General features: G+C 52.9%; 1 protein-coding gene across 11 annotated transcripts in view; it reads left to right on the forward strand.

The window, feature by feature from the left end:
- MYT1L (myelin transcription factor 1 like) overlaps positions 1 to 25828 on the forward strand; it is a 389060-nt gene that overhangs the window by 123218 nt on the left and 240014 nt on the right. For all 11 annotated transcript variants that reach the window (XM_059132785.1, XM_059132784.1, XM_059132783.1 and 8 more), the window contains exon 3: positions 14876 to 14985. The gene's annotated coding sequence lies outside the window, so the exon portion shown is untranslated. The remainder of the gene's footprint in view (positions 1 to 14875; positions 14986 to 25828) is intronic.

Raw genomic sequence — 25828 nt, forward strand, 5'->3', positions numbered from 1 at the left:
CCCCCCCCCGAGAGCAGCTGAGAGAACATGAGCGTGTCCCCCACAGGTTCCGGAGAAGGGGACGGGCAGGGGCAGCGGAGCTCAGTCTCCCATTTCCTCCGTGTCCCATGCAGGCCCAGGGACGGTTTATTTCCGGGGCCCTTTAAAATAGATTCGGAACCGTGGGCTCCCTTAAATGGATTCTTGGGCACGAGGCTCCATGAAGCCTCGCACAGGACTCTGGTCCACGTGCAGGCCCGCACGCCTGTGGCTCTGCCCCGTCCCGGCTCAGCCCTGGGTTGGCCGCCAGTGGCATTTCCCCAGCGCCGCGGCTGTGCAGTTCCTCCCACACGCAGGGGACGGCGCCGCCGAGCACAGACTTGCGACAACATTCAACAACGCGGCTCCCGGTCGCGTTCTGTAGTCCCTGCGACACAGATTTTAGTAATACTGGGGACAACGCAATCCTGTGTTTAGTTCCTACACGAACGTAGGTGTTTTGATATAGGAGGGGTGTGTGTGTGTGTGCGTGTGTGTGTGTGTGATTCTTACCAGTAAATTCTACATTTATTTTGAATGCACAGGCTTTATTCAAAGACAATTAGGCTTATAATTGAATGTTAACATACCAGTCTCTAGAGGATATTTTAAACTGACCTTTTGATATTTTACTGTAGATCCGAGCAGATAGGTATCCATTCAATATAAACATATAATAAATTCATGTGATATTCACAGGAATATTGGGGAACTTGTTTTAGATAAATGCTCTTAAGTTGATTATAAAAAATTGTGAATAAAAGAACGTACTCTATATATTCCAGTTTGGGTGGTCTCTGGGAAATGTTGTTTGGGAAGAAGAGCTTTGTGGGGGGCAGGGAGTGCCATGGGACTGATGCTTCGGCCGGGGCTGGTGACTCTGGCGAATCGCGCACGGGGCGCCCCACAGAGCTGTGTGACTTATTTGCAGCTAGCTCCCAGGGGTTTGGCCCCTCTCCCTTCCGAACTCAATTTTATCCCCTAGGGCTTGTCCCCCGGCCCTCGCGGCTCCTTCCCGCCAGTTCCCTTCCCTGGCCGCGATGGCTGGCTCTCGCCGGCGGGCTGATTGGGAGCTGCGCGGGGTAATGAGCAGCCTTCCAGCCGCCAGCCCACTTGCCTCCTAATTAAGGCCCGATGGCTGTGTTGCCGGCAAATGAGAGAAAATGGCTTTGTTCTCCCATCCCCAGCCTTGATTGCCGTGAGCTCTCGCTTGGACTCAACCCACTCGCGTTGTGCGCGTAGTGCCTGATTGCAGGCCCCGCGGACGACATTTCCACGCAGCACGCTCTGCGCGGCTGCAGGGCTGCTGGCCGGAGTGTAGCTGGGGAAGCTCATCAGACGCGGGTTTAGCAAATGCCTGCGAGGAAGTGGGAGCCACGACCCGGTGCTGGAGCCTCTCCTCGGCTTCACATCAGGGCCCAGCGCCTACCACGGGCTTACCCTTCGCCTGTGATCCCGGAAAGGCTGGACTGCGCGGGGTCCCGAATTGCCCTGTAGCGTCATTAAGTCTGTTCTTTAAGATTCTTTATTTTCTGCTTCTCCAAAGAGGGGATCAGAAGCAAATGAAAAATAAATAAAAGGGACTTCTCTTCAGTTGGGAGATGATGCAATTACTTTATTTTGCCCTGACCGGCACTGTGTAAACCTTTACGCTGTCACAGTCGAATCCTAAGATGCGGATTTCAACTCACTATTTAAAGGAACGTTTTGGGGGTGCCTGGGTGGTTACGTGTCCGACCCTGGATCCCAGCTCAGGTCTTGAGTTGAAGCCCCATGTGGGGTTCTGTGTTAGGCATGGGTCCTACTTTAAAAAAAAAAAAAAAATTAAAGGAACGTTTTAATCATGGTCTCCATGAATTAGACCTGGTAGGACCATAGAGATCATCTGGTTGAAGATCGCAGGAGCAGAGCCACGAGCAGGACCATGTCCTGTCGTGCTCAGGCGGGCCCCAGACTCGCCGGCACACTCGTGCCTCGGAGACGACTGTGTGGGGTCTTACACGGGATTTTCCCGTGCAAGCGTCACATCTGCTGAGGTATTCCCTGTCACTCCCGCTGGTACCTCGCCCCGACACAGCCAGTCCCTCGTCTCCCAACGGTTCTCGCCTGCCGTCTGCGCATCCCTGGGACACCCCGCCAGGACCCCACAGGCCCTGATCTGGGTCGGATGCCGCTGTGCGGCCGTGGGCGGTTGGCCTATCCCTCTCCTGTTCTTACCTTCAGTTTTTCCATCGTAGGAAGAAATCTTAGGTATGTGATCATGTAAACGGGTTGCTGGGTTTTAAACTTTGATTCAGTGTCATCTAAATCTACTCAAAGTGTATTCACTCAAGTTTTTCATTTTTTAATTATACAAATGGACTTTAAAGTTAACTTTGGGAAATTAGAAAGCAAGCATTTCACAGACGTGTTTGTTTAGCGACAGGAAGTAGACGCACAGAATGCGGTCTGGTGCCCTTCCCAAACCAAAAATGCAGGGAGTCCGGATGGAGCACATGGGGCATACAGAAAAGGGCCGAGGGGCACATCCTTCTAGGTCCCTGCTCAGGGATGCCCTCCAGAGGCCACTGCCCTCACACGCCCCGCTCCCTCCCTGACGCCCCGCGGACCGCAGAGCAGTGCTGTGCTCGATGGGCCCATTTGTAGAATCCCAACCTGGTTGGGGCCGGGTCTGGGTGTGCTGCCCACGTTTACCTGCTAATCCAGGAAATTCACGCCTCTGGACGTTTCTTCCTTTCTGTTTCATTTGAAAATCATTGAAATTGTTTACTTTCACACAGTTGGGCTTTTTTCTTTCCTTTTTCCTATTGGATTTTCCCAAGAGTTGAAGGACAAAGGGGCCTCCCTTTAATCTGCTTCCCTTGCCTCTGCTCAGGGGTCCCCAGTCGTTCTGACCCAACAGTCTGCACACTCAGATAGCAGGATGTCCACAGGCAGCAAGGCTGTCCTTGCTAGGCCGTTTGGTAGAAAGACCATGGCCACAGGCCGGCCTTGCTCAAGGTACAGATCTCTCTACCAGCGAGTCACAGGCAAAGTGGGGCCCAGTCGGGACCTCAGGCCCTGGTGCTCGCTCACGATGTGGACCGTACAGTCCCTCAGGTTGTACAACAGTGTGTGTGCTACAGAGTTGGATTCTGTGACAGTTAAACAAATACCGAGGGGAGAGCCAGGAAGGACTGGAGGGTCTCACCTTCCAGCTTGCAGAAGGGGACCCGGGCTGGGGGGTCGGGGCAGACTCCATGTCATTCCCACATCACTGATGACGGTGCCCATGCACTGCACATGTGTCTGTGCTGGGCGGGGGGAGGGTCAGCTGTGGACGTCCGTCCAAGGCGGGTCCATGACCTTGCTCCATCATCCATGCATCGGGAAGCATACCCCCTTGGCACTGTATGCGCGCTCTCGGCGCTAAGGGATGAGGAATCTCCAGTAAGGAATGTGAGGTTCAGAGAGGCCTGGAGCTCGTCACTCCCACACGTGGGTTCCAAGGGCTCGGATGCGCACCGTCGAGCTGACCGTGGTCACTCTTCTTCGTGTAGAGCTTTTAGAATGCAGGGAAGTATGAGAATGCGTAAAATACAGACAGAGGGGTAAATTCTAAGTCGTGCGAAGATATACACACTCTGCGTGTTAAAAATGCAGGAACCCCCACTGCCCTCAGCCCCTGCACTGTTACTTCTCTTTAAACTGACACTTTCAGAAGGGACGGAGAGACACGTAGGGGACGTGCTCGTCAGGGACCACAATGGGCTGAACATCCGCCGTCCCCGAAGCTCATGTCCTGAGACCCCAGCCCCCAGTGGGTGCCGGAGCAGACCTGTGGGGGACGAGACGGGGAGGGGGCCCGCGTGATGGGGGTCCTGCTCTGATGGCAGGAATCGGGGAGCTGACGCGCTCTTGCTATCTCTGCAGGGGAAGACGTGCCACCCAGACGGGGGGGGGGGTGGCCACGGGTGGTGTTTGTGTCACCCGCGGCGGCCTGTGCACGTGAGAGCGGACAGGCCAGGAAGCCGCTCCGGGGGCCCAGGCCCAGGTTGTTGATGGTGAAGAGGAAAGTGTTCACTGTGCCGGAGCCGCGTCACCTCCATCCTCGGACGGCCCCTCTAAGACAGAGATACCTGTGACACCGCTCCCACTCCACAGGGGACGAAACCCAAGCCCCGAGAGGCAGCAAAGCCCCCTCCAGTGACCAGGTGGTGACAAGGCAGGCTGTGCCCTCAGGGTCCACTTCCGGAGCTCGGCAGGAGTGCGCTGAGCTCGGGGTCTCCGGCTCGGTCCCTCTGGGCCCACCGCAAACCTCAGAAAGGGAACAGGGCTTCTGTCCCCACCGCCTGCTGCGGGGCTGCCCGCCTGGGGCGCGTGTCTGCCCGCGGGGCTCTGGGCGCGCAGGCGAGAAAGCAGCCGTCCCTGCTCTGGTGGGGACATGTTTCACTGATCAGATCAGCCCACGAAACAGTCTCAGTTTCCCGAGGTTAAAAACATACAGCTTGGTCACTGCGCTTGTCATTTCACACGTGTGCGATGGGCCTTCACATAGGGACACCCGCGGCGCGGAGGCCCGTGTGCCATCCGCAGCCCCTCGCCACCGCCGGCGGCACGGGGCGTCCCCACTGGGCGGGCTCGCCGTCCTGTCCTTGTTCTGCTGCGCTCCTACCATGGCTCTGAACACCGGCACGCGTCGACCCGAGAATCCGTCTGCCACTCGTCCGGCACTATCGGTGATTGCATCTTGGAGAACACAAGTCATGTTGACTCCTCCGTGAGGCTCCCGTCGGTAGACGCTTTCTTGTTTTCTCAAACTGCAGCCACCTCAGCTCGGTCCCTGATGCTCAGATCACTCCCCCTTCCCTTCTTCCCGGTTTCCGGATTCCCCTCTTTTTTCTTTCTTCCTGCCTCAAGAAGATATTATTAGCTGAAGATATAACATCCAGAGACATTTTTAAATTAAAAATTTATGAAGAAGGAATTTTACCTTTGCCTATTTCTACAGACTTTAGCTGTGTTTCCACACAATTTTTCCCCAGAAATGCTGATTTTTACCCCATCTCACGGAGAACCTTCTGCCCGAGTCATCACCTTGCAGGGTCCTCCGGTGGCGGGAGTTTCAGAAACCCAGAGGATGAGTCTTCTCCAGCTTTGCGGGCAGAGGACTTTCTCGTGTGTGTGGCTAGGAGCTGAGAGCAGGAAGCATGAGATGGCCGTCTGCGCTCTCCGTCCCCCACCGGCAGCTGCACAGTGCCCTGAGGCCGTGGGTGCTCTGAGGGCTGCGGGCGGCCCCATCCACATGCCTAGCCCTGCATCCCGCCACGGGCCTCCCTCTGTTCCCATGGCAACTTTTCCCAGCCTGTCATTCCCTGCCCAATGTCCGTGGTGGTTCCCTGTGTCCCAGAGAGAGACGTGGACCCCTGGGGACCTAGTGTCCAAACATGCATTCTCTTCCCGTGTGCCCTGTTCCTTCCCAGGGAACATTCCCCGCCCCCATCTCACAGAGCACCTCACACCCCCTCAGGTCCGCCTCCCGGCCGAGAACCCCTCCAGCTCCAAGGGCTCCAACAGCAGACCCACCTCCCCGGTTTGGGACCCCAAGCGTGCTGCGCACATCTCCATCGGGGCACTTCTGGCGGGACCGGTGACCTGGGCGCGGTCCCCACGGAGTCCGGCTCCGAGCGGGGGATGACCTGGGCGCGGTCCCCACGGAGTCCGGCTCCGAGCGGGGGATGACCTGGGCGCGGTCCCCACGGAGTCCGGCTCCGCGCGGGGCCGGCCCCCTCTCTTCCTCCCTGGTCCCGTCTCCCCTCCTGCCGCTGGGGGCTGGGCCGGTTCTGTGCTGCTCTGCAAGCGGGTGTGCTGGGCCGCCAGGGCTGCCCGAGCCCTCCTCGTTCCGCGTGATCCGACAGAGATCTCCACCAGCCCGTTGCCGAGGGGAGAGGGAGCAGGCCTCTGTGGTTAGGTGCCGACGACGCCACCGGCTGTGCGTGATGAGTCCAGGAGACGAGATGCTTCCGAGCCTCCGACGCTCCCTGAGTCCTGCGCACAGGCCCCTGCAATCGCCGCCTCCGGGCGCTCCCCCCTGCAGGTCAGGGAGTGGCTGAGTCAGAGCGAGAGTGTGGCGAGAGGGAGAGAGAGAGCGAAGACAGCAGCGCCCACACGAACCCGGCCGTGCCCCTTGCTGCAGGAAGAGTTAGTATTTTTTGAAAACACAGTGGCAAACTGTTAGCAATCTCAGCACCGTTTGCACTTTATACACACAGAGTCTTAAAAATAAAGACAAATTAATGCTCCAAGGAACTGATGCCAATGGAGGGGCCCTGGCTGTTGTGGGGCCCTGGCTGTTGTGGGTCCCGGCTTGACAATGTGAAGTTAAGGTCCTTCCCACAGGCACCGCCTCCCACAGGCAGACGTGTCCAGGGGTGTCTAAGTCTTCCTTGCGTACGCGAGGCTCCTTGGTCATGTAGTTCCCAAGGTGCAGCAGGTCAGAAGGCGGACACGGTCAGCCCCACATCAGAGGTGACTGACACAGGCGGTGGTGGGACATCTGAACGTGTGGGGTTCTGTAAGGTCCAGGCAGGAACCCAGAGTTCAAATCCAGCTCTATGATTTGGGTCAAGTTATCTTTCTGAAAATCAGTTTTCTCTGAAAATAGAGCTGATAAGATCCCCTTTGCCCTATTCTCAAGATTGTTTTGAGGCCCAAATGAAATAATTAGCACGGGGCCCCGGGGGGCTCAGTCGCTAAGTGTCTGTCTTCAGCTCAGGTCATGATCTTAAGGTCCTGGATCGAGCCCCGCGTCCGGCTCCCTGCTCGGCGGGAGTCTGCGTCTCACTCTCCCTCTGCGACTCCCCTGCTTGTGCTCTCTCTTTCTGTCAAATAAAGAAAGAAAGAAAGAGAAATGATTAGCATGAAGATGTTGTCACATAAAAATATCTTTCTCTTTTTAAAAATCTCTATTATTGGTTGCCTGGGTGGCTCAGATGGTTAAGTGACCGCCTTTGGCTCAGGTCATGATCCTGGAATCTCAGGATCTAGTCCACGTCAGGCTCCCTGCTCCGTGGAGAGTCTGCTTCTCCCCCTGACATAACCCTTCTCGTGTTCTCTCTTTCACCCTCTCTCTCTCTCTCTCAAATAATTGTTTTAATTTAATAAAAATTAAAAAATAAAAATTTGTATTATTTATTTTTTAATTGAAGTATAATTAACACGCAGTCCCATTGTTTCAGGTGTACAATATAATGATTCTGCGTTTCTGTGCATTCCTCAGGGTTCATCATGGAAGCTGTAGTCACCATCTGTCACCAAACATTCTCACAACCTTATCGACTGTGTTCCGTGTGCTGTAATTTTCATCTCCGTGACTTATTTACGTTGTAACTGGAAGTTTGTGCTCAATTCCCTTCGTCTGTCTCACCCATCCCCCACGCACTTTCCCTCTAGAGCCTCTCGTTTATTCCCTGTACTCACGAGGGTATCTTCTTTCCTTGCTCGCCACTTTTTTTCCTTTGTTTTGTTTCTTATATGCCACATCCTAGTGAAACCATGTGGTATTTGTCTTTCTCAGACTTATCTCATTTAGCTTTAAACCCTCTGTATCTGTCCACGTTGCTGCAAATGTCAGGAACGCGCTCTTTTTCATGGCTGAGTAATATTCCACTCTGTGTCTACACCACATCTTCTTCATCTGTCCATCTGCTGGTGGGCTGTACCCATAATTTGGCTATTACAGATAATGCTACAATAAGCATAGGGGTATACGTGTCTTTTTAAATTACTGTTTTCATTTTCTTTGGGTAAATACCCAGTTGTGCAATTACTGGATCATGGGGTAATTCTATTTTTAGTTTTTTAGGGATCCTCCGTCCTATTTCCCAGAGTGGCTGCACCCGCTTGCATCCCCACCCCCCATGTAAGAGGCTTCCCCTTTCTCCGCATCCTTGCCGGCACCTGCTGTGGCTGGGGTCGTTGATTTTAGCTGTTCTGAGGGGTGCGAGGGGTCTCCGCATTTCCCTGATGACGAGTCATGTGGAACATCTTTTCTTCTGTCTGTTGGCCGTGTGTCTATCCTCTTCAGAAAAATGCATGCTCAGGTCCTCTGCCATTTTTCATTGACTTGTTTATTTTTTGGTGTTGAGGTGCAGCGGTTCTTTATATATTTCGGATTTTAACCCTTTTTCACTGACATCATTTGCAAGCGTCCTCCTCATTCAGGAGGCGGTCCGTCCACTTTGTTGCTGGTTTGCTTTGCTGTGCCGAAGCGTTTTCTCTCGGTTCCACTAGTTTGCTTTTGGGGAAGGCCTTTTTCGTCCCTTGGGAAGCCGTCCGTTGGAGGATATCCGCGCACAGAGGAACCCCATTTCTCAGCTCGTTTTCCTGTGAGCTCCTTGTCCGTGAGATGGCTGTGCGTTTCAGAGCACCATCCCTGGCGTTTTGTCTTGAAAAGACAAAGCATTTCCACTCGGCAGTCTGTCAGAAATGAAGGTTGCTAAATGTTGCCCACGCCCCTTCGTGTTAGAATTTTCTGGTTGGAATGTGAGGCCTTGGTTAAGTTGAACTAATAACATATTTAAGTCACAATCTACAATCACGACCTTGACAGACAGTAATTACAGATATTCTAAGAGGGGGTTTGCTGCTGCAATTCTGACTTTCTACCCAAGGGTCCCTTGCAAATTTTGTGGAGTTCACCAAGCAATTAAGAGCCTGATTCAGTGTATGGGGACGCTGTGTGTCAGAGGCAACAGGCGTGAGAAGTGGTCTCCCGAGTGTGCACCCAGTTACTGCCTTGGCGCAGGAACTCCCGAGACAGACCTGCTCCACACACATCTGGCCTTGAGCCTTGTCTTTCCGAACGGCCTGTCCGTCTTCTGAAGGGTGATGTTATGGTCTGAATGTCTGTGTCTCCCCAGAGTTCTCGGGTAGGGCCCGGACTCCGACGGCGATGCTGTTTAGAGGCGGACCTTTGGAGGCCATCGGGTCATGGGGCGGAGCCTCTATGAGGGGCACTAGTGCCCTGTGGAAGGCCCCGGAGAGCCCCTCAGCCCTGTCCTCGTGTGCGGACACTGCAGGAAGTCTGGGACCCAACAAGGGCCCGTGCCCAACGCTGCTGGCATCCTGAGCTCAGGCCGCCGGCCTCCAGAACAGAGCAACGGATTTCTGTTGCTTCTGAGGCCCCTGGTCAGTGGGATTTTACTGCAGTTGTCCAAACAGACTGGGGCCAACTCCTCGCATTTTCCCAGTTGTTCTGCAACTATCTAGGAGACCCGCGTTAGGGCATAATGTGGGAGCTGTGCTGGACAGCAGGAGGGACCCACAGAACAGTGCGCATCTCCCATAAACATCCTGAGTAAGTATTGGAATGCATTCCTTTAAGACATTTGCTCTCTTGGCCTCTGGTGATACAAAGGCGATCAGATACCACCCACTTTTAGCTTTATATTGTGATACACAGTAATGTTGTAGCGATATAATAACTATTATTATCATCATTGATCTGATTTATTATTGAGCAGAGGCCGGCATGATAAAAGCAAGAGTTTGAAGATTCTGCCCACGGGGCTGGACAGACGGGGGAGGATTTAGAGAGGCAGGTGTGGAAGCGAACTCAGTTGAGGGTAATTAGCATTGGGGCCAGGGCTTCCCAGGGAGGAAGGGTGCCCAGGGTGTCTGCGTCCTCTGGGCTTTGCTTGGGCATTGCCTCTTGGAAAGCTTTGATTTCAGTTAAGAATCCCTTGTTTCACCGATGGGCAAGGAAATAAACCCAAAAGCCTTAGTGGTTGGAGGTCACCCCTTCTGGGCCGAGTCCCACGGCTGCAAATATCCCAGATTCACACACCCGCCGCGCCGCAGCTGAAGCCGATCTCCGCCGCTCCGCTCCGCCCCGAAACTTGTTACGTCACGCACTGTGGCACCTCGAGCTTGGGATCCTTACTAAAAGAAACTGAAATTAAGTCTTAGATTTCTCTAGAACAGCCCTCGTGTGGTTGGGGAAGGAGCTGGGAATGGCCCACCTGAGACCTCGCCCCGGATCTGCTCTCACTTCCCACGGAAACTGGGCCGTCACAGAGACTTCCAGACGTCAGCGCCCACGTCTAAAAACGGAGGGTTTGACTAAACCGAACGATCGCTAAAATTACTTCCAGTTCTAAACGTCCACTGATGCCAGAAGCTGCGCCAGCTTCTGCACTGGGAGCTGTGGCTGGGCCTCCGGGGCAGGGCTCAGGGTTCACCGGCGGTCGCAGGCGCGGCAGACCTGACCAGGTAGAGCGGTCGCTGGCGATGGCCACTGGGGGACCGCTGGGGGCCGCTGGTTCAGAAGCAGCCTCTCCTCCCTGATGACCCTGATTGGCCTTTGTTTTAATTGCCTCCGTCTTTAATTGCTTTTCTATATCATTTTGCTTAATTTGGAAGAATTTTTTTAATGAGCTTGAATGATCTAATTGAGCCTAAATGTGATTTCCTTGTAGCATTGTTTATTGGTGTGTAAACAGTCAGCAGATCCCAGAACCAGACAAATAAAGTGGGAGCTGGGAATGGTGTATCTCTGGGGGAAGTTCAAGTTGCTCATAATTATTCTGCGACCTCGGAAGTATAGTTTTTTTCACTGAATTTATTAATCATTCTTTACAGCAGTTGATACATAACTTTTTGAAAATACTAATAGATATTAGAAATTACCGTGTTTTTCAGGGTGTTTTGGGTTTTATGCATGTTACCTGAGTTTGCTTTGGCGATGTTAAGCAATTAGAAGCACAATAGATGAAAAGTGAGACTCTACTTAGTCCTCCGAATCCCTCTCTCTCTCTGGAGAGGAGTCCTGTTAGCCGTGGGCGGGCATGCACTCCAGACTGTCTTCTGCACGTCGACATGCGTGTGCGTGTCAGCCGCGGATCAGGAAAGGTGTGCACAGGTGGGGCTCATGGTCCGAGCTGCTCTGTAGTGTCAACTCTCGTGCTTCAGCACGGCGACCCGGCCCAGTCACCACACTGGCCAGTCCCACATGGTTACTCGTAATGATGTAGCCAGCCCGCCACGGACAGTTTTCGCTTTGGTTGCACGCAGAACTGCACTGAGCGGTCACCTGTGTACCCGTTAGATGCGACTATAACATGTCAGGAGGCGTTAGGAGCTGCAGTTGTCAGGCGACGGTACAGACGTGAGTGTCACACACGGCCCAGTTCCGGAGGGTGAGGTGTTCCCCTCACGGCCGGGCAAGCCCATGTGAGTCCTGCTCCTGGCCTCTCAGCACTCCCGCGGACAGGCGTACCCACCAACACCCTGTCCTCCGTGTCAGGGTCCCGCTAGCTCTTGCTGAGAGCCCGCAGTGGGAAAGGAGTTTCCTTTCCCATTGGTTCTGAGAGTCAGTGAGGTGCTGGCTTCTGATATGGGGTGAGCATGGCAGGAGCCAGCAGCCAGAGGCCAGCTGGAGACAGACCACATGCGTGATGTTTTCATCCACGAAAGCTCCACATTACCAACCGCGTTTAGGAAATCCTCACTTGTTAACGTGCTGGAGTCAGGGTCCCACACGGAGCAGAGTCGTCCCGCACGGGAGGCTGCACACGAGGTAGAGTTGGAAGTCTTCATTCTCAGAATACATGGCAACACTCAGAGGGACAGGGGTTTGGGGCAAACGTGCAGCGGTTTGGATGAGAAATGTGTGGTGAGGACGCGCACCCGTATGTAAAACGCAGAGAAGGAGGGTCCAGAGCCCGCGAGTGGCCCGACGTCCTGCGGCTTCATCCGCTCACCGACGAGGCTGCACGCCCTCACCTCGCCTTCCTCATCATCTGTGTCTTCCGACAACGATCGCTTGCTTTACTCTGAAAAACTGAAATCGGACCCGTTCTAAGTCTCATTACCAGCTAGACACTGAGCATGTTCTAAAGCAAAGAACACAAGCCAGGGCGTGGGTTTATTAAATTGTCTTGAATTTGGCACAAAGGGAAGCAGTGCCTCTACTCATGCAGGAAAGACGGGCGGAGAGCCCACGTACAAGCAATTCAGTCATCTCAGCGTCGTCCCTGGGTGGTGGGATCTCATTCTCTGGGCAGGCGGGCAGCTGCGGGGAGCACACACGGGGCCAGGCCAGAGCCCGCCTGTGGTCACTACACACACTCGTCTCCTCACATCAAGCACACTGAAGACCTTCTAGAGAGAGTTCTGCCTGTTTGAGCGCATTGAGCATGGGGCGCGGGGAGCAAACAAAACCAGGTCATGGGCCTTTGGAGTCCTCCCCGGAGACCCACCTGAGCCTCTGCACCTGCCGACTGGGAAGGATTCACCCCCTCCTGCTTCATTAGGGACTGTCTGGTTCCTACCGCTCGATGTTGTGAGTCTGAGGAGCGGCACTGTCAAAACATGTCCCTCACATTTTAACCAGTCTCACACAGAACTTCCAGGAGAACGGAAAGGCAGGAGGCATGTCCTCTGATAGAGAATCCTGTAGCGGAAATGCAGATTGCCAGAGAGACACCTGTATGTGTCATTTAAACATGACCGAGTGAACCGGAAGGTCTCTTGACATGAAGAAACCTCAGGAAAGCGATGACACAGGGACAGGTCACCAAGACCAAGGAGCTAGCGGCTACTGGGGACATCGTAATGGCAGGTCAGACGCACCCAGGCAAGAGGTCCACGCCCACCTGTGGCCAGGCATCGTGCAGTGGGAAGGCGTTGTCGGGTGATTCCTGCTGCCACTTAGCCGCCGTGGATGACGTGCGACTGTCCGCACACAAGACAGGAATGTGCGCTGCTCCTGCGAACAGTCCCCTGGCTGGGGGTGTCTGTCCGGTGCCAGAGCAAGGCAGGGGACGTCGGTATTCTGGTTTGGGGGAGTTAAAGGAAATACTTTTCATTCTTATCCTGGCCCTGTCATTGCCTGAGAGAGAACCTGAATTCAGAGAGTTTCAAAGGCCCCAAAGCATTCACACCAGTACTAGCTGACACGGCTCCTGCTTGTCCAGAAATCACGTGTAAGCCGGACGGTCTGCAGGTTCACAATATTGCATGAACATGATGACTATATTTTTCAACGATTGTATTATCATTTCAAAACTGTAACATCAAGCGTCTACGTACCTGCCTTAGGAGAATCCGGCGGAAAGAGCCAGCGTGGGTTTCAAGAAGTCGCGATCGTGGGGCTGTCTGCAGAACCCACTAAGCACACGTGGGTCCTCAGCCCTGTGCCTAGCGGCTGAGCACCCATGTGTGCTCACCACTCCGCCATGCAAGGGTGAGTGCTCCGCACGCTGAGTGTTAGTGACCAGGGTGCAGGGCTGAGGGCGCACGAGACGCTGCTGTTCGCCCCCAACAGACGCTCACCTGCAACGCCAGGGGGCCTGAAGGGGGGTGTGTCTGATGTGAGGAGGTTGGGGCACCTGCTTCTGTCACTAGAAGTTAAGTGCACAGACCATACTGTGCATATAAGAACGGTTCGTGTCGAGAAGACTTTCCTGCATTTATATCGTGTGCCCGTGTGTGTGTGTGTGTGTACACGCGTGTGGGTGTGTGGGTGTGTGTCTATTTGTGTGCGTTCTGAGCACAGGCAGTCAGGAAAAGACCATAAAACACATTGTTCTCCTCAAAGATTTTTCTAGGATAGACGTCTCTGGGCTGCCATATATGAAACTACGGGTCATAATTTGTATTAAAAGGTTAGTGTACCTAAAAACATTACATGAGAATTCCAAACTAATGATTCCTGACTTTGATTCGCAGAAAAACACACTCGCTCTCATTTTGTTTTTCAACGTTGATTTTTCAGGGTACTTTTAAAACCTTTCTAGCTCCCTGTGCACATTTCCAAATTATTCTGTTCCTTCTGTGTTTGTTTTGGTAAATTCTTATTCGGGAAAATAATGACGTTTGCTATGGTTGCATTGTATAGGCTGCCCGTGGATTTCCTAGGAAATGGCGTGCTCTTATTCCAAACCCCACTTGCCGAGCACGCCGAGTGTCTCCTTCATTGTGAGGTAACGCGCAGTACAGTATCTTTTAGAGGATTTATGGTAACGCTGCGGAATGTAGCTGGTGGGGAGCAGCGCCGAGCCCTGGGGCTCTCTTCATTTGCCTGACACACTTCACTGCTGCCCATTAACACTTCTCTGTTATTGCCACAGACTCGACTTAATGAGCTTCTCTGAATTTGGAGGTTTGCACCAGAAACAATAGCTTTACAACGGAGACACCTAGCTCTCTCCACTTTCTGATATTCTGTCCCTCTATTTTTGTAAACAAATAAATTATCTCCTTGACAGTGGAGTATGAAATGACCTGGGCATTTTCTTTTCCAGTTAGAACAGTCAGTAATTCCTAGTCCAGAGACAAGAGTGCAGAAAACCCGGATAGAGAGTTAATAAATTCCAAATTTGCATTAATGAAGATAATGTCTTTTGCTGTTCTTCCCCTAAAATAAAATGGAGTTGACATCTAGAAAAACCCTTGCCATCAACAGACTGCGTTTTGTTATGAGTGAAATCACATTATTTCCAAGAAATAGTTACACATCTCAAATATTTCTCACTTATTAAATTGTTTCTTAATTGCATCCCAGTGTTAAAGAGGCAGTAATCCCACAACTGACTGGTAATCGGCCAGTGCGAATGTTCTGTGCACCGAGGTTCCCTTCACACGCACCCATGCGTCCAAACTGGTTACAGATCGTGCATTTCCAAGTGACTGAACTGCATGTTTAAAAGCGTTTCCTACTTGTCCGCCGCGGCCTTTCCTGCCGAGGCTCTGAGTGACACGTGAGTGTGAGAACACGCGTCCTCGTGAGCTGCTCCGCACTACCATGGAGCTCCCTGTCCTAGGGCCGGCCCTGCCCCTCCAGTGAGTGATGTCGCCCTGTTGTTTTGTCTTCTAGAAAATGAACCCAAGGGAGACTTGGTGAAGTCACATCGAGGGGCATCTCCAACCCTGACCTCCTGAGGAAGCAGATCGGATCCAAGGAGCACCCCGGGCGACCGGCTGCAGGTACTGGCGGCGGCAGCTCTGGGGGCGTGGATGGGCGGCAGCTCTGGGGGCGAGGACAGGCGTCCTGTCCTCTGGGTCCTCCGCATTCGCTGCTCCAAATGGCCACTCTTCCCAGCTTCTTGGAGCTTCCCGGCTTCTGGGGGAGAGTCAGAAGTTCTGTCGCATGCCACCTCCCGCCAGACAGTCCATGAGGACAAGAGCCGCTGGCAGTTAAGTCAGATGAAGGCTTTGTTACTCTCCCAGTGACGCTGCATCGCTGGGGTGAGCTGTGTGTCCCTCTGGGCGCTGTGAGGCGTCCTGGGGGTTGCGAACGGGGACACAGTGGCACTGGGACCCTCAAATGGAAGGGCTTCATTTCAAGTCATTGCTAAAAACCCCACACTTGCTGCAGAAGGAAGGGCTTTGTGAAGTTCATCCGTTGTGGTTTGGAGAGCAGGGGTGGGGTTGGGCTGGTTGCTGCCTGGGCAGCACGTGTGTGTTGACGCTCATGAGCTGGAGGTTGACATGATTGCAATGTGAGCAAAATCTCACCCCTGCAAAGTCTCCGCTTCTGAATGTGTACACGGAACTGATGTCAAAAGCTCTGGTATTATCTTCTCAATACCCGCATTCAGGAGTCCATTTTGCACATGTTTCTTTGCTGGAGAAACTAAGAAGACTCTGGCGGGATGGTCATTTCTTAGGAGGCTGTATGAGGGAAACTCCGGCATGCCGTTCGAGGTTCGCTGTGTGATAGTGATTCACCCGTCTGCCGGCTCCCCATTTGCCTGTCTGATGACAGAACTACTCACCGCGCCGTGGAAATCAGGGCAGGCGTTGGTTTCCATATGCCGCAGCCCTGTGGGTGCTGCTGTCTCTACGGGTTTCATGAACTAGCGTGGCAGGTCACCGTTGCTCTGATTGTTCTCTAAGCTCTACCCCGTTCCCTTTCCCTGAAGAGCCCGTCGCACCCATCGGTCTGGTTTGGGAAAGGCATTATGGTTAATCATCATTTCCCTGGAGTTTTTAAAAACCTATTCAGCCGAGCTTTGTTAAAGTCCTACTTGACTCTGAAGTTGGTTAACGTTTCCGGCAAACACAGGCTGTGTGGTTCTGTCAAATCCCGTCGCGTTTTGGTCATATGTTAAAGAATGTTTGATGGAATATTTCACGTGGGTCTAATTTTCAAATGTGGATTCGTTGAATTGGCCTTTCTGGCTTGGAGTTAAATATCTACATTGAAATGATGGTCACCAGTGCAGGGTCCTATGACGCATTTAAATGCGGATCTCGCCGTGAATTCGCAAACGAACAAAAAGGAATAAGCCAGTTTTCAAAGAGAAATCCATGTCTACACCCAAGAGACTGGGCCTCGAGTGGGCTCCTCGATTGAGGGATAGCAGTGACAGTGGCTGGGCCGGTGGCGGGACTCGGTCAGGGAAGGTAAGGAGCGTCTGAGGTCTTGGTCCCTCGCCTGCCTGTCCTCTTCTCGCGTCTGTCGCCATCACCAAGCAGGCCCTGGAGCTGTGTTGTCTCTGGGTGGGAGGGGCCCGAGGTGACCCCCTGACCGCCCCGGGCCGTCCGGTGGCAGTAATAGCAGCAGGGGCACAACTGGCATGTGCGGGACTGACGCCGGTCTCTCGCCAGCAGAGCGTTGGTGACCCCAGGCCTGACGTCCGCACGGGAAAGCTCTGTGAAGCCCAAGGAACACGTGCATGTACCCTCTGCGATTCCCGGAGAGTTCTTCTCCGTGCTCCAGCCCTTTACAGAGTAGTGTTTGGTCCTGAGGGGATAATCAGCCCGTCCTCACTATGTGTGTGTCACAAGCACAGGCCCCTGGGTGACGAAATAAGGCGGCAGGTTGAGACAAGCAGGGAAGCCTTCCAGGGTGAAAATACTCGTGTGTGAGCGCAACAGTCCGCGAGCGAAGTCCGCGCCGTCACACGACCACCAGAAAACAGAAGTCCGTAAGCCATCATTTGCATCGATCGTGGTCACAGACTCTTTCTGTAAACGTCCAGACGGTAAGCACCACTGGCTCTGTGGGCCCGGCGGCAAGGACAACCCTGCCATCGTGATGGCAGAACAGCCACAGACCATATGGAAACAAACGGGCCGGGCCCTGTTCCAATAAAACTTTATTTACAAAGTCAGCAGCAAGTGGACTTGGCCCTCAGATGGTAGTTTCCAACCCATAGTAAATACCTAAATTAAGACGTCCTCCATAACCACAGTCATTTTTGGAAAACAGAATATAACTCTTATTCTCTTCTCAAAATTTGTGACTTGCGAACTCACACAATAGTGTCTAAAATTATTGTCCGCTGGCACGTTGCTCCACAGACAGACACGCTGCTAAGTGCGAGCGATTGTCTGGATGGGGCTGGAAGAAGCTGCGAGATTCTCTCTCCGCAGAAGTCAGGGCAGAGCGCAGGAAGGCTGTGAGAGTGGAAGCGGAGAACAAGTTCTGAGCATCTTTGGACCTACGCCAATCTGCCCGCCAAAAAATATCTTTAAATTATCTTGAAAACTGTAAGATCTAATGTAATCCAACACACGCAGGTACTGCCCACCTGGGCATACCGGGGGGGCAGGAGTCAGACCCTGATGCCGAAAGAGCGCTAATGCCCGGGGCGCTCAGAGGTGCTGGTGTGTACGCCTCCGTGCAGGTCCTGGGCTTAGGACAGAGCAACACCCACAACCTCGTAACACATGAGCCGTTCGGTCTGCCTTCCCACGCACCCTGTAACTCCAGAAGGAATCACAGCGATCCGGGGGGCTGGAATGCTGACCGCAAGACAGGATTTTCTAAAATCGCCGTAAATTTTACATCAGAAGCCCCATGAAGGGATTAATCTTGAAGAAGACTTTAATGATGCCATAGACTATTTTTAAAGGGCTATCTTCTGTGTGTCTCCAACTTATCTAGTTTGGGTTGAATTAGTAGTATAAATCATTTAGTTAAAATGCAGAATGTTAACCGATATTTTCCACTGAAACAATTTGCTACAATGCATGTATCTTTAAAGCAGCACTTCGACAATTAATAAATTATTTCAAAAGAGATCAGGAGCGAACGCAGGGTAGAAATTGGTAGAAACACCAGTCACAGACGTGGGCAGCCAGTCGCCCCCAGTACTTAAGAAAGGAGGACTGTTAGTTTCACATGCAGTCAGCGTTGGGCAGAAATTTGGGAAAAAGTTGGAAGCAACCAGACCAGGGAGCAAATCCCGATTCTGCCGCACTATCTCTGTAACTTTGGAAACGGTGCTTAACTCCTGAAATCTGAGCCTCAGTTTCCCCGTAAGTAAAAAAGGCATAATATAGAGTTTCTTCTTAATAGGACCATTATAAAGATCAACTGATGTACAAAGTCTATAAAGCAGTGAATTTAGTCATTGAAATGGAACATATTTTTTAGCATGTGCGGCACCTGTGCTGGTTTTGAAACGGACAGCGGGCGCTGCCGGTCTGGAGACGGACCGCGGGCGCTGCCGGTCTGGAAACGGACAGCGGGCGCTGCCTTTAAGTTGCAGACAGAGGTCCCTGATTCCTTTTCAGACTGGGACTCCCTGAGGAACAGCATCACCGAGAACATCTCCTGGTTCTGGGGTCTGGGGGTCAGCATTAGAAAGGGAAAGGGTCGAGGTGGATCCAGGCTTTCTGAGCTCTGGGAACAAGCTCTCGGGAAAGCGAGAGCTGCCGGCAGACAGCCAAGCCATGAGCGATCCAGAAACATCACTTCTGGATTTGACGTAAAACACAGTCAGGATGTCCCTCTCCATCTTGGCTCATGCATCCGAGGGTTTGGTGCCAGCCTGGCATCTGGAGCGTGGGTGTTCTGACACGGAGACATGTCCTGTCCACCCCCCAGCTCTTGGCATCCTGCTGGCCGTGTGCCTCGGGCTGCTGGCGTTGGTTTCGCCAGGGAATAAGTGGATTATTGCGCCGTGTGAAGACGTGTTATCGTGTGTTTGTAACACAGAGAAGCTGAGAGAGAACAGCCACGAGTGCATGTTCTGAGGTGTGAGAAGTAGGAGCCGCACTGTCTGCGCTGGGTCCCAAGGTCATGCAGTGAAGGCGTGAAACGTGTGCATATGTACACACACGCATGCACACGTACACACATGGATTGTGTGTGCACACGAACAACACATATATGCACACATATACGCCCCCACACACATATAGACATGCACACATGCACATACATTTACGTGCATAGACATACGCATGTACATACACACGTATACAGACACATGCACGCGTGTGATGTATGGATATATACATGCACACGCACGTTCACACACATGCATGTTCACGTACATATATACATCTACATACATATATACACATGCACATGCACACCTGTTTTTGTTGGATTTTTTGTTTTTTTACTGGGGGTCAAGGGTGGCAGGAAACGACTTCTCGCCGTGTGTCGGTATTTTCCACTTACTTCCCTGGTGTGTGCGTTTAGTCCTGCCTTAAATAAAATACGGTGCGTCCACTCAAGGCGTCACCTTTGGCCTTTTCCACCAAGCACACCGCTCACGGAGATGCTTACGAGGAGTCCGACCTCACTCTTCTTTGCTTGGCCGCACAGCATCTTGCAAAACGCCCACTCGTGAATCTGAACGCGGCCGTTTGTTTTCTTGGGCAGTTCTGGTTCTATGTTTCTCATAGATAAAGGTGGAGAGAAGACAGTTAATGGATATTTAAAGGAAATAAATGCCTAATTTTTAATGTAATGAATTGTTTAATGTAATTAACTGTTCAATCAATGACTCATTGTCCAGTCACCAGCCAGTCACATAAATGTGTGATTTTGTGCATTTATTCAACCCATTTTTGAGTTAACTACATGCCCAACATTACAGATATGAAAAATGGAATTACAGAACTCTGACACCAAGTTGTTTATGCTTAACCGTCTAGTGGGCAGGGGTGCACATCTACCAAAACAAAACAAACAAAACAAAACCATGAGAAGAGCTAGAAAAGTGGGATGTATAATGCAGATGATTCAGCCTCCAAAGTGGGCAAGTGTAATATCCTGGAGATAGTATTCCTGGGGAAGGCAGGTAGGATCCTACAGAATTAATCGGGGCCATGCTCCAAGGGTGCCTACCCAGTTTTCCAGTCATGTGGGTATTTTAGACTTAACACCAGCGTCTGGAGACCCAGAGTCTGAGAGGGGAAGCAGGAAAGCGCGTGGGCCGAGTTTGGGGTAAGTGCTGCGGACAGTGGGGACTGCGGGTAAGTTTAAGGGCGGGGAGGCAGGAGCTGACCTTCCCCTGATGAAGACCTGGGAAGGTGGATTCAGGAGCCAGAACAGAAGGTCTGTTGTGGGTCTCAGCCAGGGCCGGGCTGGTTGGGATGAAGGTGCAGAGGTGTGTGTGCAAGGGAAGGAGAAATGCGGGTGCGGCGTGCCACCACGGGGGCGGGGGGGGCGTGACTCAGAGCACCCAACAGCTTGGCCCTGACGGCAGGGAGAGGCCCTCTGCTCCGACTCCTAGAACCGCAGTGTTTTCACCTATAAAACAGCTCCACGGGGTTGTTGATGACGCGGGAGCAGCACCCGCGGCACGCAGAGCCCCGGCGCTGGCACACAGCTCAGGTTCTTTACGTAGTGGTTACTGTTGTTATTGTTCCTAAAGAACCAAGACATCCTTGCTTCGTCATAAAGATTAGGGCAGGAGTGATGTGATCTGCATCCGTGCTGTGCTTTCTGCTACTCAAATCAAAGCGCCTCACTCCGCACGCAGCCGGGAGGACCGAGGAAGCGCTCACGAGCCGATGTAGAAAGGTTTCGAGGATACTTTGTTACCGGAAAAAGCAAGATGCGGAAGAGAAGCAGAAATATGAACACACGTACAGATATTGCTTGTATTTGCATAAAAATTCTAGAAGGGCAGACAAGAAGCTAATAGAAATGTTTACGTGAGTAGTTACTACACAGAAACCGGCCGGTCTGCGGGGCTCTTTTTTATTTTCTTGCCCATTCTTTGTGCATTAATATTTAACCATACAAATGGAAGGAAGGAGAGACGGGCAGGGGAGGGGCTGAGGGAGGGACGAGCAGGGTCCACAGCAGGAACGGGAGGGAGCGGGACACGCGGGAGGGAGCAGAGACTGTCCTCAGCGGCCCTGGTCCCAGCACAGGCACGGCCCCGCACCGGTCTCCCCGTCCGCCCCTGAAACCCTCCCAGGGCACTTCCGTCTTAGCACAGAAACGGAGAATCGACATCATTGCTTATTCACTTACTCAGTAAGAGTTATAGTGTAAAGTCTAAAGTTTTAAAAAGAGGGTGTTTTCTAACACAACCTCCAGGAAAGCAGCCTGGCCGAGAAGGCGGGGAAGGACAGCAGCCGCAGGAGAAAGTCTTCGGGTGGCGGAGGGGGACGGCCGGACCCCCGCGATACGGTTCGGACGGGGGACGATCTGCGGGGAACCTGCTACGGATAACTGGAGGAGATGGAAATGGGAATATATATTTTATGATATGATTGGAACAACATTAACTGCCTTTTGCATTAAAATTACACTTAGCTTAGGGAGGAGAATGTGGTTTTTCTCCCTAAGGGGTAAATTTTGAGAATTTAGGTAGGAGTGGTCATGATGTCTGCAGCCCACTTTCAAATAGTTCAGAAATCCACGTGCATGTAGGGGTGTGTGTGTCTGTGCTTGTGTACGTGTGCATGTGTGTGTATCCATGGGGCGTGTGTGTCTGTGTCCATGTGTACGTGTGCATGTGTGTGTGCATGTGTGCGTGTGAAAGTGAGCACGTGCGGGTGTGTGTGTGTGGCACTCGGCAGTGTATATACTGTGGTCCATGAAGGCACAGGGGACCCTATTGCACCCAATTTTCTTAAGTATTTATTCCTCAAACATTCATTAAAAATGTCACAAACAGAGGGCCACGTGGTGGGGGCTCAGTCCGTTCAGTGTCCGACTCTCATTTCGGCTCAGGTCGGATCTCAGGGTCCTGGGATCCGGCCACATGTCCGGCTCCCCGCTTCATGGGGGATCTGCTTTCCTGTTGCTCCTTCCCCCGCTCGTGCACATACTCTCTCTAAAATCAACAAATAAATCTTTAAAAAATAATAAAATGTTACAGTCAAAGAGTAGAACTCTCAGTCTCCTCTGAGACTTCAGTGAAGACGAACGATCTTTGGGGCAGGGTGGTCTGCACCCTGCCCCCGGTGAGCCGGGACAGCCGGCCCACCGTCCCCGGGGGACGCAGCTCTGAGTCAGCTGACTGGCTCCGAAAACCCGTGACTTAGAGCTGGCGAGAAAGCGACCTCCGCGCGGAGAGCTCTCCAAGCCCAGAGCACGGATGCACCGGAGCCGCCAACGAACTTGGAACACATGGCCCTTCCGGCTCCATGACGGTGCATTTGCTTGATTGTTTGGAATAAACTTCACTGTGACAGGATGCTCGGTGTGGTCCTTTGCAGACAAGGGAATGCTGTTGTGAGGGCCCAGGGGCAGGGAGTCCCTCCTTTCGAGCGACGGTGTGCGTGCTTTTCTGAAATGTCCAGCTGTCGTCTGGCGACGGCTTATCTCTCTTCTCGCATACTCTGAAACCCTGAGCGAGATGTCAGCATCTTGGGAACACCATGCTGCTTCAATTCACTCTCGCACAGAAACAGAAGGGACTGTGGGTCGGTCGGTGCTTCCGGAGGGCACTGCTCTCAAGACCCCCGGGTCGCCAGGACAGGACAGTATGTAGAGCCGAACACACGCGTCATCAGCCCCTGGCTCGGGGTCAGGCACGGGGGACCTGGGAGCCACGCAGGCTGACAGGGAGCCGCACGAGGACGCCGTGACACCTGCTTTGTTCCACACGGTGCAAACCTCCTTCACCCAGACAGTGCAGGACGTAGCACGGAGGGCACGAGGAAGTCAGAGCCTCAAGAGCTTCTTCCGAAGACCTAGAAAAGCCAACCTGCCGGAAGGACGGGGGGAGGAAGGCGGAAGGAGGAACGGAAATAAAGTATGGACCGCACCCCGCGAAGAAACAGATGAGCCAACACAGCCTGCTTAGCTCAGATGCTCAAACACATTGCTGCATCATTATAATAAAGCAAAATAACTCCCTAACTAGCCAAACTCTCACCAAGAAGAGCTAAATCCTGTTCACTATTCTCCATTCAGGATCCACAAGTCAATAATATTCACATAAAATATATGTGCATGTCTTTAAATTAGAGACGTCACCGTGTTTCCGTAGGCGTGGCCTTGAGCTCATGCTCCTTGCTTGAACAGTGTCCATGTGTGGGATTCCAGGACAGAGAATCGTCCACGCCTCCCCGTGAACAAGAGAAGCAGTAAGTTTGCTTTTCCCTCGTGCCACTGTAAAATGTATTCCTGCCTCCATGTCTGCTTCGGTACGTTCCTCCGTGATCCCTTGACAGGCTGAGCCCAGGGATGCCAGCTTGAGATGTCACAGTCATTTTGTTTGTTTGTGTTGTTTTATTTTTTGCTTTTCACCATTGAAAGCAGAGGATATAAACTATTTTGGTTATAAATCCTTCTTCAAGCACTTTGTCAGAAACTCGCAGCTAATGATTTGCTCTCACAGAAAATGAAAGTACCCGTATCTGGAGCAGGTGGGGTAAGAGGTGGCCCTCCCAGCACATGGGAGTACAGTAGCAAGGTCCCTACACCCCCAGACTCGGACAAGTGGCAGAGCAGAGACCCCCCACCCCAAGCACCGGTCAGAGTGGTGATCTGCCGAGCCACTGGAGTGCGCTGGGCTGCCCCAGTGTTTGTCAGATTCAGCACCTCCGACGTCGTCAGGACACACCAGGGGTTGAACAGGTGAACTCAGAAATCCAGCCAGAGACCACACCACAAGCTCACTGCTTACTCATCTCCTGCATGAAGCCGACCGGGCAGCCCCTCCACCTGTGACTATGACATCGGAAATGTGTGGCCTTTCCAAAAGCAGTGGCCTCCGGGGCTTGTGCCGCAGGTTTGGGGCCAGGCTGACCCGTTCCCAATCCTACCTGGAGAGAAGCTGGGGAGTCCAGACCCCTGACCCCAGCTGGCAGGCCGAGCCTGTGTGTGCTGCCCTCCTTGGGCAGGTCAGCGAGGCCACCACCATTGGGACCGTCCAGCAATACAGGCCACAGGTTGCCCACCAGGAAGGCACAAGGAGCTGCTGGCCCAAGTCTCTGGGTCCAGCTGTCGCTTCTTCCTCAGATACCTATAGACAGGTTCTCCCCCAAAGGCCAGTCTGGGAACACGGAAATGGTGAGTGTGAGTCCGTCCCTGCGTGTGCCTACTTCTGAAACCACACCCAGCCCCGAACCACGTTCTCAGGAGTGGCCCCAGGACCATCTTCAGGAGCGTCACGTTGGCTGTTTTCCCACAGATCCGTGACCTCCACTGAAGACCTTCATGTCAGGGTTTCTGGGAACAGGGCCTGGATATAAAATGTCTAAGAGCCCGCAGAGTCTGATGTACGCTGAGGAAGGGCTGCGGCCCTAGAGCAGAGCCGCATCTCTGAGCCGGCACGTCCCTGCCTGCCAGGCTCCCTGGAGGCTGGGTCTCCCCTTGGTCGCGCTTTGTTCCCAGGGCCCAGGGAGCCTCTGCACGCACACTTACCTCGAATTCCATCACCTGTGACCTGGCAAATACAAGTACTCATCCTTCTCTTTTCTCGAAGATTGGGTTTTTTTTGCATTTTGTGTTCCTGGTGGTGGAAGATTTAACGCACACACAGTGCTTGTGAGCCTTGATTGTGCGTCCTGGAGCTCTGAGGACAGCGGCCTGTTCCCTGGACCTCCCGCCCCGCTTGCCTCCCCACAAGTGAGCACTCTGAACCAAAGTCACGTCCGTGCATGACTGCATCCAGAAGCACTTCAGTCGGGATTTCTAGAATATAAAGCCTCTTTTTGTAAAAGCAAAACCCCATCTGAACCTCGTCATCAAATATCTGGTGAGGATCTAAGTTCCCAGATTGTCTCACAAATTTATAGTTCATGTGAGTCAGAATCCAAATCAAGCCCACGGCGCATCTTGTTGAGATGCGACCCTGCGGCCTTGCCTCCGGAGCCTACCGTCATGAAACTGGGCCTCTCATCTCGTAGGGGGAACCCGTGGTCTAGTCTCTGCTGGCTACATCCTTCCAGTGTTGGTTAATCTGTCCATCTGTCCCTCTGACCCTGTGTCTCCTACAAGCTGCTGGTCAGACTAGAGCTCCGTCGGGACACCCTCCGTCAGGCCAGTCCCCTCGGAGCAATGCTACGCTGGTCCGTGGGTACCTGAGCTGGGCAGGGTACTTGCCTGACCCTCTATCAGAGAGTAACCCGCCAACCTTTTCGCCTGATGGTTGAAAACGGTGCCTGTCGGTGTGTGTCGCCTCCGTCCACCGTTGCGTCAGGCAGACGCGAGTAATCTACGGCGTCTTCCTCACTTACGAGGTAGAACGCTTCCAGAAAGAACACGTTCCTTCTTCAAGTATTGGCTCTTTGTACACAACACAAACTCACTTCTTCCATCACTTTACCCTTTCGCATGATGATGCTCTTCTCTTTCAATGAGGTCATAAATTCTAAGAAATGAAAAGACATTTATCAGGGCAAAACTCTGGTATCTCATGAGGTTCGGCTTCTGTCCGCACAGCTTACAGAGACTGTTTGCGCGCACTCGGAGTCGATGGGAAATGAGGAGGAGCGTTGTCTGGAGGAGAGGGCGGTGGGGCTGCGCTGTGGCCGCAGGCACGGCCTCGCTTACACCTGCCACCGGCCGCGTGCGCTGAGACGAGGGGCGTCTCTTCCACCACCGAGGAGCCCCGGGCTGGCTCCCCCGCGCCCGTCCGGCCGGAGGTGCAGCCCTGCTCCAGCGCCGGTGGCC

Source organism: Mustela lutreola, chromosome 9, assembly GCF_030435805.1.
Source record: "Mustela lutreola isolate mMusLut2 chromosome 9, mMusLut2.pri, whole genome shotgun sequence".
In the NCBI taxonomy this organism is placed as follows: domain Eukaryota; kingdom Metazoa; phylum Chordata; class Mammalia; order Carnivora; family Mustelidae; genus Mustela; species Mustela lutreola.